The 10,000-nt window shown below is 39.2% G+C and overlaps 1 protein-coding gene across 4 annotated transcripts in view; it reads right to left on the minus strand.

The window, feature by feature from the left end:
* Positions 1 to 10,000, minus strand: part of LOC144979807 (voltage-dependent calcium channel type A subunit alpha-1-like) — a 591,855-nt gene that overhangs the window by 368,870 nt on the left and 212,985 nt on the right. The window lies entirely within an intron of this gene.

The following is a 10,000-nucleotide window of genomic DNA, read 5'->3' on the forward strand; positions in this document are numbered from 1 at the left end:
CTCCCCTCCCAATAAAACACACAAAAATAAAATAATAAAAAAATCCTAAAATTCAGCCTACCTCGACTGGGAATCGAACATCAGACCTTCTAACCGATAATCAGGAGGTTTGAGGTTGGATTTCCAGTGGGGGGGGGGGGGGGGCAGGCTGATTAATTCAGGGGGGGGGGGAGGGGGTTGTCGTTTATTTTCTTGTATTTTTCTCTCTGCGGTACCTGACCTCATGTCTGGCAAAATTTCATACGCACTTTTTCAGATCCTTATTCTTTGACAATGGAATAATCTTTCAGCATCTAAAATAATTCCGAATTAATACCATTCTGAGACGGGCAGTCACATAAAGAAACGGGAACAAGAGACACAGTATTTTAAGCTTGTCCTTCGCGGTTTAAAAAATATCGATAAACATCATCAGCATTAAATATGAAAGGATAATATAAAGAAAGCGTCGGGGCCTGTCACGATATATCGATTTATTTTATCCCAGATCGATATTTCACCAATGAGTGGATGGTGTGTCCACGGTGGTGAGGACTATATCCAATTATTTGTAAATAGCGATATGTGTGTGTTGAGTGTTTGTGAGGGTATGTGGGGTTGTGTGTGTTTGTATCTGTGTGACAATGTGTTGTGTGTGTGTGTGTGTGTGTGTGTGTTTGTTTGTCAGATAATGTGTATGATTGGTCCACACTCAAATTAATTGTAATTAAAATATCTTGTCTTAGTTGAATGCATGTGTCTGTATTGTGCGTGTTTGTGTGTGTGTGTGTTGGTGTGTGTGACTGTGTGTGTGTGTATATGTGTGTTTGTGTGTAAGTGAGTATATGTGTGTTTGTGGTAGTCTGTGTACTTGTGGATGAGTAATGCAGGTTATGAAATGCGTAGATTGGGACATTTATCACCTGTCTTTCTCTCACTCTCTCTTGCTCTCTCTCTTGCTCTCTCTCTTGCTCTCTCTCTCTCACTCTCTCTGGCGCTCTCGCTCTCTCTCGCTCTCTCTCGCTCTCTCTCTCACTCTCTCTCGCTCTCTCTCTCTTGCTCTCTCTCTCTCTCTCTTTAGCTCTCTCTCTCTTCTCACTCTATATAACTATCTACCTATCTATCTATCTATCTACCTACCTATCTATCTATCTATCTATCTATCTATGTATCTATCTATCTATCTATCTATCTATCTATCTATCTATCTATCTATCTATCTATCTATCTCTCTATCTATCCATCTATCTATCTATCTATCTATCTATCTCTCCGTAGTTCAATTTGTGGCGCTGCATTGCGGCTGACGCCTGGATTATTCGTCTTCCCTTGGAATTAATAGACCCTAGAGAAAAAATTCCCCTATGAATAAAAGACATTTATTTTATACCATTTGGAAGCGGTGGGTAACAAAAAGTCTTTTTTGTTGTTGTTGTTCTTGTTGTTGTTGTTGTTGTTATTCATTTGTTTGTTGTATAAAAACAATGTTTTCTGTTGTTGTTGTCAGTGTACACACAACACGGCTAAATTGTATCTGACACATATCCGGTCTGTGGTTCTGCATTCATTAACATTTATAGTGTATTGCCGTAATAATTGACTCTCAATTTATCAAATTAATATATAAAGTGTTGCTATTGGTTCTTGGTTGTATATTTTTACATTTTTGTACATTTGCATAGGTTATATATATATATATATATATATATATATATATATATATATATATATATATATATATATATATATATATATATATATATATATATATACATTGTCGCCATAGATTCTCAACTTTGTGTTTATACATTTTCATGCATGCCACGTCTGTAAACGAATTTCCATTTTTTTTTTTGGATGAATAAAGTATATCTTATCTTATATTGTCGTATCTTAATGATTGGTTAAATATCATTCATTCCGTCAAGAATCATTCTTCAATACCCTGATGAAATATGTGCGACTATGTGGTCTAGTGGTATGACACTCGCTTTCGGTTCGGAAAGTCCCTGGGTTCGAGTCTCGCTCGTCGCAAACTTGAGTTTTTGAAAAAAGGTTCTTTACTCATATTCTCTCACGGTACTCAGGTGTAAAATGACTACCTGGTCGTTAACAGCGTTTTCTCTGTCCGAAAAAAAAATGCAATATCGCCTAACAGGCGTCATGTCTCATCCTGCATGTTAAATGTTGATGTTGGTCAGGGACCCCTTGTAAAGCAAGACAAGATGATATTCAAAGGACGAATTTTATGGCCAAAATTTCAAAGATGTGTGTTTTTTTTGTTATTTTTTTTAAAGTTATTTTTCTTTTTGTTTTTGTTTTTGTTTTTTGTTTATGTTTTTTATTCAGAGTTCGGCAAAATTAATAGTCATTACAGCTCATAATAGAACTCCTGTGTAATTATGAGTTGTTAATTAATTTGTTGTGTGTATTGGGATGTGTGGGGTGTGAAATGTGAAATTTATATGGAATGACACTGTGTGCTTGATTTGACAAGAATGGATGGAGGGTGGGATAGATAGATAGATAGACAGACAGACAGACAGACAGACAGGCAGACAGACAGACAGACAGACAGACAGACAGACAGATAGATAGATAGATAGATAGACAGACAGGCAGACAGACAGACAGACAGGCAGACAGACAGGCAGACAGACAAATAGATAGATAGATAGATAGATAGATAGATAGATAGATAGATAGATAGATAGAGAGGGAGAAAGAAATAAAGAAAGAGAGAGAGAGAGAGAGAGAGAGAGAGAGAGAGAGAGAGAGAGAGAGGAAGAGAGAGAGAGAGAGAGAAATTAAGAGAAGAGAGAGAGAGAGAAGCGAGAGAGGAGAAGAGGAGGAGAGAGAGAGAAAGAGAAAGAGAGAGAGAGAACGAGAGAGAGAGAGAGAGAGAGAGAGAGAGAGAGAAAGAGAACCATTACTGAAAATATTTAATTTGTGATCAGTCTTTTTACCCCCCCCCCCCCCCACACACACACACACACACACACACACACACACACACACACACACACACACATTCCATTCAACCAATCACAAGCGATGTACTTTATACATGAAAATATCATTCGTCTTTGAGTTAATTATTAAAGCAATGCGTTGTTGGTTTGCCAGCCAGAACAGTGAGTATTTGTTTGAACCACATACAGTCATCGACTGGTAAACAAACGTCAAAGTTTTTAAAAATTAAAAAAAATAATTTTTAATATATTTTTATCTTTATAATTAACTTTTCGAGGAGATTATGTTTTGAAATGAAAATTCAATCGTTTGTATTGAAATATATCGAAACAAGCTGTCATTACTACAGAACACAACGTATCGATATTCATAACAAAACAAAATATCGCGTGTTTTATTTTGTATCCTGTCAAGCATGCAACTTGATATTCTGTTTTCAAATTCAATCAGAAATGAGTGCGTCCGTACTGAGCGCGAATGGTTATACATGGATATTATAAATACACGTACAGGCATACGACATATCGAACTGATATCCATCTTCCTCACCCACTCCCCCTCTATTATTATTTATCACTCATTCATTCATACATACCCACGATATTTTTTTTTTTTGATTATCGATTCTGGGATAACATGCAATCATTAAATCGTGACAGGATCTTTAATGCTTTCTTCATGAATAATGCTTTATTTACTTTTAAAATTGGGTCTTTTTGTATTTGGGTAAAAAACTTTTAAAAAAATAAAGGGGCTTGAGCCCGAAGTGTTCCGTTTTTTGCTATATTGTTCTTTTTTGAAGCTGCTATATTGATTTTGTCATTTAATGATTTTATACTAGTCTAGCTATTACGTACAATGACTTAAAAGAAGTTAAAAAAAAAACAATTGAAAAAAAATTATAAATGAATCATTCTTCTTACAAAGACGTATATAATTTTCAGCATGAATCAAATGAGACCCACCGCCTCAAGACGTATATTATTATGTTTGGATGAATCGGGCCCTCTTAAAGTAAATGTAAAATTGAATTGATAAGAAATATCAATTTTCAGTTGTTTCTTTTTTTTTTTTTTTTGGTTTTTGTTTTGTTTTTTAATGTAAGAAATTGTAAGCAATCCCCATTATAACGAATAGAAATAAAATAAATTAAATTCTCTTTATTCGTCCCATATGGGAAATTTGCCTCTAGAGTCTATTCCAACCAATGGAAGACTAGAATAACCTAGGCGCTAGCCGCAATACAGCGCCGCAAATTGAGCTAGGGCGACCGAGGAGGTGACTTGCTCAAGGCCATGCAGCGCAGAAACGGAGGTGATGAACTCGGTATCTTTCGTATACCATTTAAATCGATCGATATTTGAAAGACGAGTTTTCTGGCCAAATTTTTAAATATGGGATTTTCCAGAGTACGACAGTATTGTAAGTGAACAGTATACATATTTCCTGGTTAAAATTGGAATGCATCTTTTGAAGAAGAAGATATATCCTGGGGAAGGGTTTTTTTTTAGACACAACAACCGGAAGTGAAAAATTAAAGATCACTATCACTAACAAAACAATCAATATAAAAAATAATGTAGAAATATGAATTTATATCCCATGAACGAATCAAATAGCTAAAATGGGTGTTTGTTTTTTTCTAGTGACACCAACAACAAACATCCTTGAAATGAGTTGGTAGATGCCCTAAAATGTGACGTGGATACCTAGATGAGTTACAAGACACTTTGTGTCCAGCACGGTTGCCAAATAGTTTTTTGGCAAAATTGCCAAAGTGGAACATTGCCTTCTTCCGCCTTAGTTTCGTAGAAATCCTTACTTACTTATCCGAACCAGCGACCACCTGAGCTCTAGCCCTTCGGTCTCTTGTCATGACGTAACATGTAAATCTTTACAATGACATATCATTGCCATTAATTTATCCACTTTGGTCAGAAAACGTTTGTGGGCAACAACATCCATCTGATTTGATCTTCAGACAAAATGTTTTATATCTAAGACTTAAACAAAGGCAAAATTTAAATTAAAAAAAACAAACCCAGAAACAAACAAACAAACAAAAATAAATGCAAAACAAAACAAGCAAAACCTAACAAACACGATAACCCGGGCATCTTCCACTGTGCAACGCCTAAAACAAAACGCCCCCCCCCCCCTTAAAAACAAAACAATGGGTAAAAAATATCTTGCTCAGAAATAAATAACCGAGATACCAACAGCAGGACTTAATTTCGTAACCCCCGGGTATAAAATATGTAATGCCTTTATGAATTCGACAATCTTATCCTCCAAAATTGTGGATATTCTAATGATTTAAAATTTAGATTTAAAAATGCCAAACTGGCAGCCCAGAGTTGACTTTTGATAAAGGAAGAAGGGGGGGGGGGGGGGGGGGGGGAGGAGGTGGAGGACAGGACCACCTGTTTGTTAGGGGTGAGTAAGATGCGAGGTGTGACGTGTGACAAATTACAGGGGATCAAGAGGATGTGAGTGAGTGGGAGGAATGGATATAGAAGGTGAGGTGATGATTTGGGTGGGAAGGTGGTGGCCGGGAGGAGTAGGGGGGGGGGGGGGGGGGGGGAGGAGGAGGGGATAGAGAGGATGAATATGTTAGATAGTATTTACAATGGATGAAAAGATGAAAACAGCTGTTGTCATGTTGTTGGTTGTGAGGGGTGAGGAGGGGGAGGTGGAGGGTGGAGGGTAGGTTATGTAAGATGTTGTGGGCTGGTGTTTTATGAGTTATTCTTGTGTGGGTGTGTGTGGGTGTGTGTGGGTGTGTGGGGGGGGGGTGCGTACTTCAATGATGATGATGATAGTGGTTTTGGTAGTGTTGATAATGTCAATGATGACCAAGGTGATGATGATGATGATGATGATGATGATGATGATGATGATGATGATGATGATGACCGTTAGACCTCGTTATCATTTGTACTTTGTATGGTTTATCACAATGTCATTCCCTTATCTCCCTCTCTCTCTCTCACTCTCACTCTCTCACTCTCACTCTATCTCTCTCACTCTCTCTCTCTCACTCTCTCTCTTTCTCTTTCTCTCTCTCTCTCTCTCTTTATCTCTCTCTCTCTCTATCTCTTCCACCCTCCTCCACTCTCTCTCTCTCTCTCTCTCTCTCTCTCTCTCTCTCTCTGTCTGTATGCGTGGTGGGTGTTGTATAAGGATAGTTCTTGTATTATGTTCGAGCCTTACCTCCATGTATGCGTGCCTGTGTCACACGAATGCAAATCAAACCAAAGCCCATTACATTATAATTTCAAAACTAACCATCACAAGAAACGCAAAATCAGAATATTCATTAAATTAAATACCGACAGTTAATTAATTGTCCCAATAAACAGAGCATGACACTACCATTTCTAAAATAAATATGTATCCAAATTTGTAATCCTCCGTGTCAAAGCGGTTATGTGCGGTTATGTGGTCTAGGGGTATGACACTCGCTTTCGGATCGGAAGGTCCTGGGTTCGAGCCTCGCACTCGGCGCATAGTTGAGTCCTTGGAAAAGGCTCTTTACTCACATTCTCTCACCGTACTCAGGTGTAAAATGAGTACCTAGCCGTTAACAGCGTTGTCTTTGTCCGAAAAATTGTAATATCGCCTAACAGGCGTCATGTCCCGTCCTACATGTTAAATGTTGCTGTTGACCAGTGAACCCTTGTAAAGCGCTTTGAACACATTTAGCGGATATTGCGCTATATAAAGCTCAATTTTTTTAAAGCGGTGTTATGCAGGGAAGGACTTGATGCTGGAAACTGAGTTTAGAGCGAAGCGCTTAGCTAAGAAACTCACAACATTGCTATCCGGAAATAAAACGGACCAACACACACATCTCAATTTCTCTCTCTTTCTCTCTCTCTCTCTCTCTCTCTCTCTCTCTCTCTCTCTCTTCTTCCTCTCTCTCTCTCTCTCTCTCTTTTTTTTCTTTCCCTTTCTCTCTCTCTCTCTCCCTTCAACTCTCCATTTTAATCTCTTAATGCTCATGACACAATCTCACCAATGTTTACCCTGTTATATTCCATCCCTATCTCTGTCCTGCCTATCTCCCGTTCATCTCAACCCCCCTTAATATTCCATGTAAACGGAATGCGTTTGAGACCTTATCAACAGCCCATCGATATATTTGATAGCCTGTTCAGTATAGTAGACTGTTTGATATTTGTCGAGCTGAACCAGATAGCGAAAATTGAAATCACTTGAGCTTTTATATAGCGCAATATCCACTCAATGTGCGGCTATAATGTGGTCTTGTGGTATGACACTCGCTTTCTGATCGGAAGGTCCTGGGTTCGAGCCTCGCGCTCGGCGCATAGTTGAGCACTTGGAAAAATGCTCTTTACTCACATTCTCTCACCGTACTCAGGTGTAAAATGAGTATTTGGCCGTTAACAGCGTTGTCTTTGTCCGGAAAAATTGTAATCTCGCCTAACAGGCGGCATGTCCCGTCCTACATGTTAACTGCTGATGTTGACCAGGGACCCCTTGTAAAACGCTTTGAGCACATTTAGTGGATATTGCGCTATATAAATCTTAATTTTATTTTATTTAATTTTATGTGCTCGAAGCGCTTAACAAAGGGTCCCTGACCAACAGCAACACTTGACATGTAGAACGAGACATGACGCCTGTTAGGCGATATGATATGCATTACAATATTTTTCCCGACAGAGACAACGCTGTTACAGGCCAGTTACTCATTTTACACCTGAAGCCGGTGATCGTGAAAATACTAACGAAAGAGTAAAAATGGAGTAATCTATTCATACTGCAACCACCATTGAGTACAGACGATACAAGTTATTTTAAATAAATAAATAAATAAATAAATAAATTCCCTTTATTCATCCCTAAGGGGACATTTTTCTTTAGGGTCTATTCCAAGGGAAGACTGGAATAACCCAGGCGTCAGACGCAGTGCAGCGCCGCAAAGTGAGCTAAGGCTAGGTGACTTGCTCAAGGTAGTCGAACTCGGTACCTTTCCGGTACGAAGCAAAGACCATACCGCTGAGCCACGCTGTTCCATTTTGCACTTTATCTTATTGGTTTTCCACGTTAATTTGTGTTTTGTTTGTACCCGAAACGTCTATTGTCTGTTTTGTTCCCACACGAAGTCTCTCCATTTTCACTCTTTCGTTAGTATTTTCAAAAATCGACTTAATGAGTTTTTGGAAAACCAGCCTTCGTTTCATCTCGTCATGATACAGGTGTGAGAGGTTGTCTTAACAATAATCTTTGACTTTCAGCAACAGCTTTCTGTCAAACATATGGATAAGCTATGTATTTCTCAAAAATAAATGACAATGATAATAAAATATATATATAAGATAAGATGAATTTATTTTGACTAATGAATTTCTGAACATGATTAGGCAAATAATACATAATAAAAAGGACATAAAATGCCGTATAGATAGTATGCGATTGGCCAAGAATCTCACAACATTGCCATCCGGAAGTATAGCGGACCAACACACAAAACTATGTGTAACTTGAATGTTTATAGTCTGGTTAATACAGTTTAGTGAGAATCACTCACAAACGCGGATAGCAAAAAAAAAAAAAAAAAAAACTATAACAAAGGCCTGAGGGACGTCATCTTCGTTCTATCTATAAGTAGAACGACAAATAGCTTAACAAAACTAAACTATGCCATTGGATCCAAAATAACTGACCACTAATTAATTTATTTCCCCTTCTGCCCTGCCTATCCACATTATTGTACCTTTCCTAACTCACCGACAAACTCCCCCCCCCCCCCATCCCTCTCCTCCTCCCCGATCCATCCCTAACCCCTCTCCAACTCCCCGCCCGATAGAGATAATAATGTATTCAAATTGGACAAACGAAGGGAGATAAAGCAATTAATGACTACTCGTCGAAGAGATAAATGCGGCGAGTCGCGTCGGGCAGTAATTACGCTGCTCTCCCTTTGTAACCGCTTGTGTATGTGTGTGTGTGTGTGTGGATGATAATGCTGGCTTCTTTAATAAAGCCCGTTTATGCATTTCTGACCAATTCGGTATTGGGTCGTCCGCGCAGCCAGTAAGGAAGTTATAGCACTGTACTGTACTCTCAACAAACGAGGGAGGGTCCCGATAGCTCAGTTGGTAGAGCACTCCCTTCACACGCAAAAGGACCAAGATCGATCCCGTGTGCAGACGAGATTTTTTCTGCCCCCCCCCCCGCCCACTCCCCCCTCCCACCCCCTGTCTACCCAGCAATAAATGGGCAGCGGAGTCTGTAAGATTTGATGGAAATTTTTTTGTGATAGTCTAGTGTCCTATCCAAAGGATAGCAAGTAAATGTAGGTATCCATTCAATTGTTACCCCATTCATATATCTATCTATCTATCTATCTGTTGACCACAAGTATGACCATTGAATTCCTGGAGATCACCCTCACATAATCTATCTATCTATCCATTCATCTAGCTACCTACCTATCCATCCACCCACCTATCCATATTTTGACCCAAACTGACCATTGAATTGTTGGCGATGACGCTCCCCCATACTAGCCGTTCAATACTCGTCCACCATTAATCCATACACAAAAGAATACCACGTGTAATTACCCATCTCTCTCTCTCTCTCTCTCTCTCTCCGTCTATCTCTATTTCTCTCTCTCTCTCCCACACACACACACACACACACACTCGCACACACACACACACACTCTCTCTCTGTCTCTTGCTTTCTCTCATTTTCTCTCTTTCACTCTATCTTTTTTTTCCTCCTATCTCTCTCTCCCTCTCTCTCTCTCTCTCTCTCTCTCTCTCTCTCTCTCACACTCTGTCTCTTGTTTTCTCTCATTTTCTCTCTTTCACTCTATCTTTTTATCCTCCCATCTCTCCTCTCTCTCTCTCTCTCTCTCTCTCTCTCTCCCCCTCTCTCTCTCCTCTTTTCTCTAACCGTATGTCTCTCTCCTTTCTTTATCTCTCTAGTTCTCCCTCTCACTCTCTTTTCCCTCTCCTCTCGCTACCCCCCCCCTCTCTCTCTCTCTCTCTCTCTCTCTCTCTTTCTCTCT

Source organism: Berghia stephanieae, chromosome 9 (genome assembly GCF_034508935.2).
Source record: "Berghia stephanieae isolate SIO BIC M18660-M18661 chromosome 9, UCSD_Bste_1.3, whole genome shotgun sequence".
NCBI lineage: Eukaryota > Metazoa > Mollusca > Gastropoda > Nudibranchia > Aeolidiidae > Berghia > Berghia stephanieae.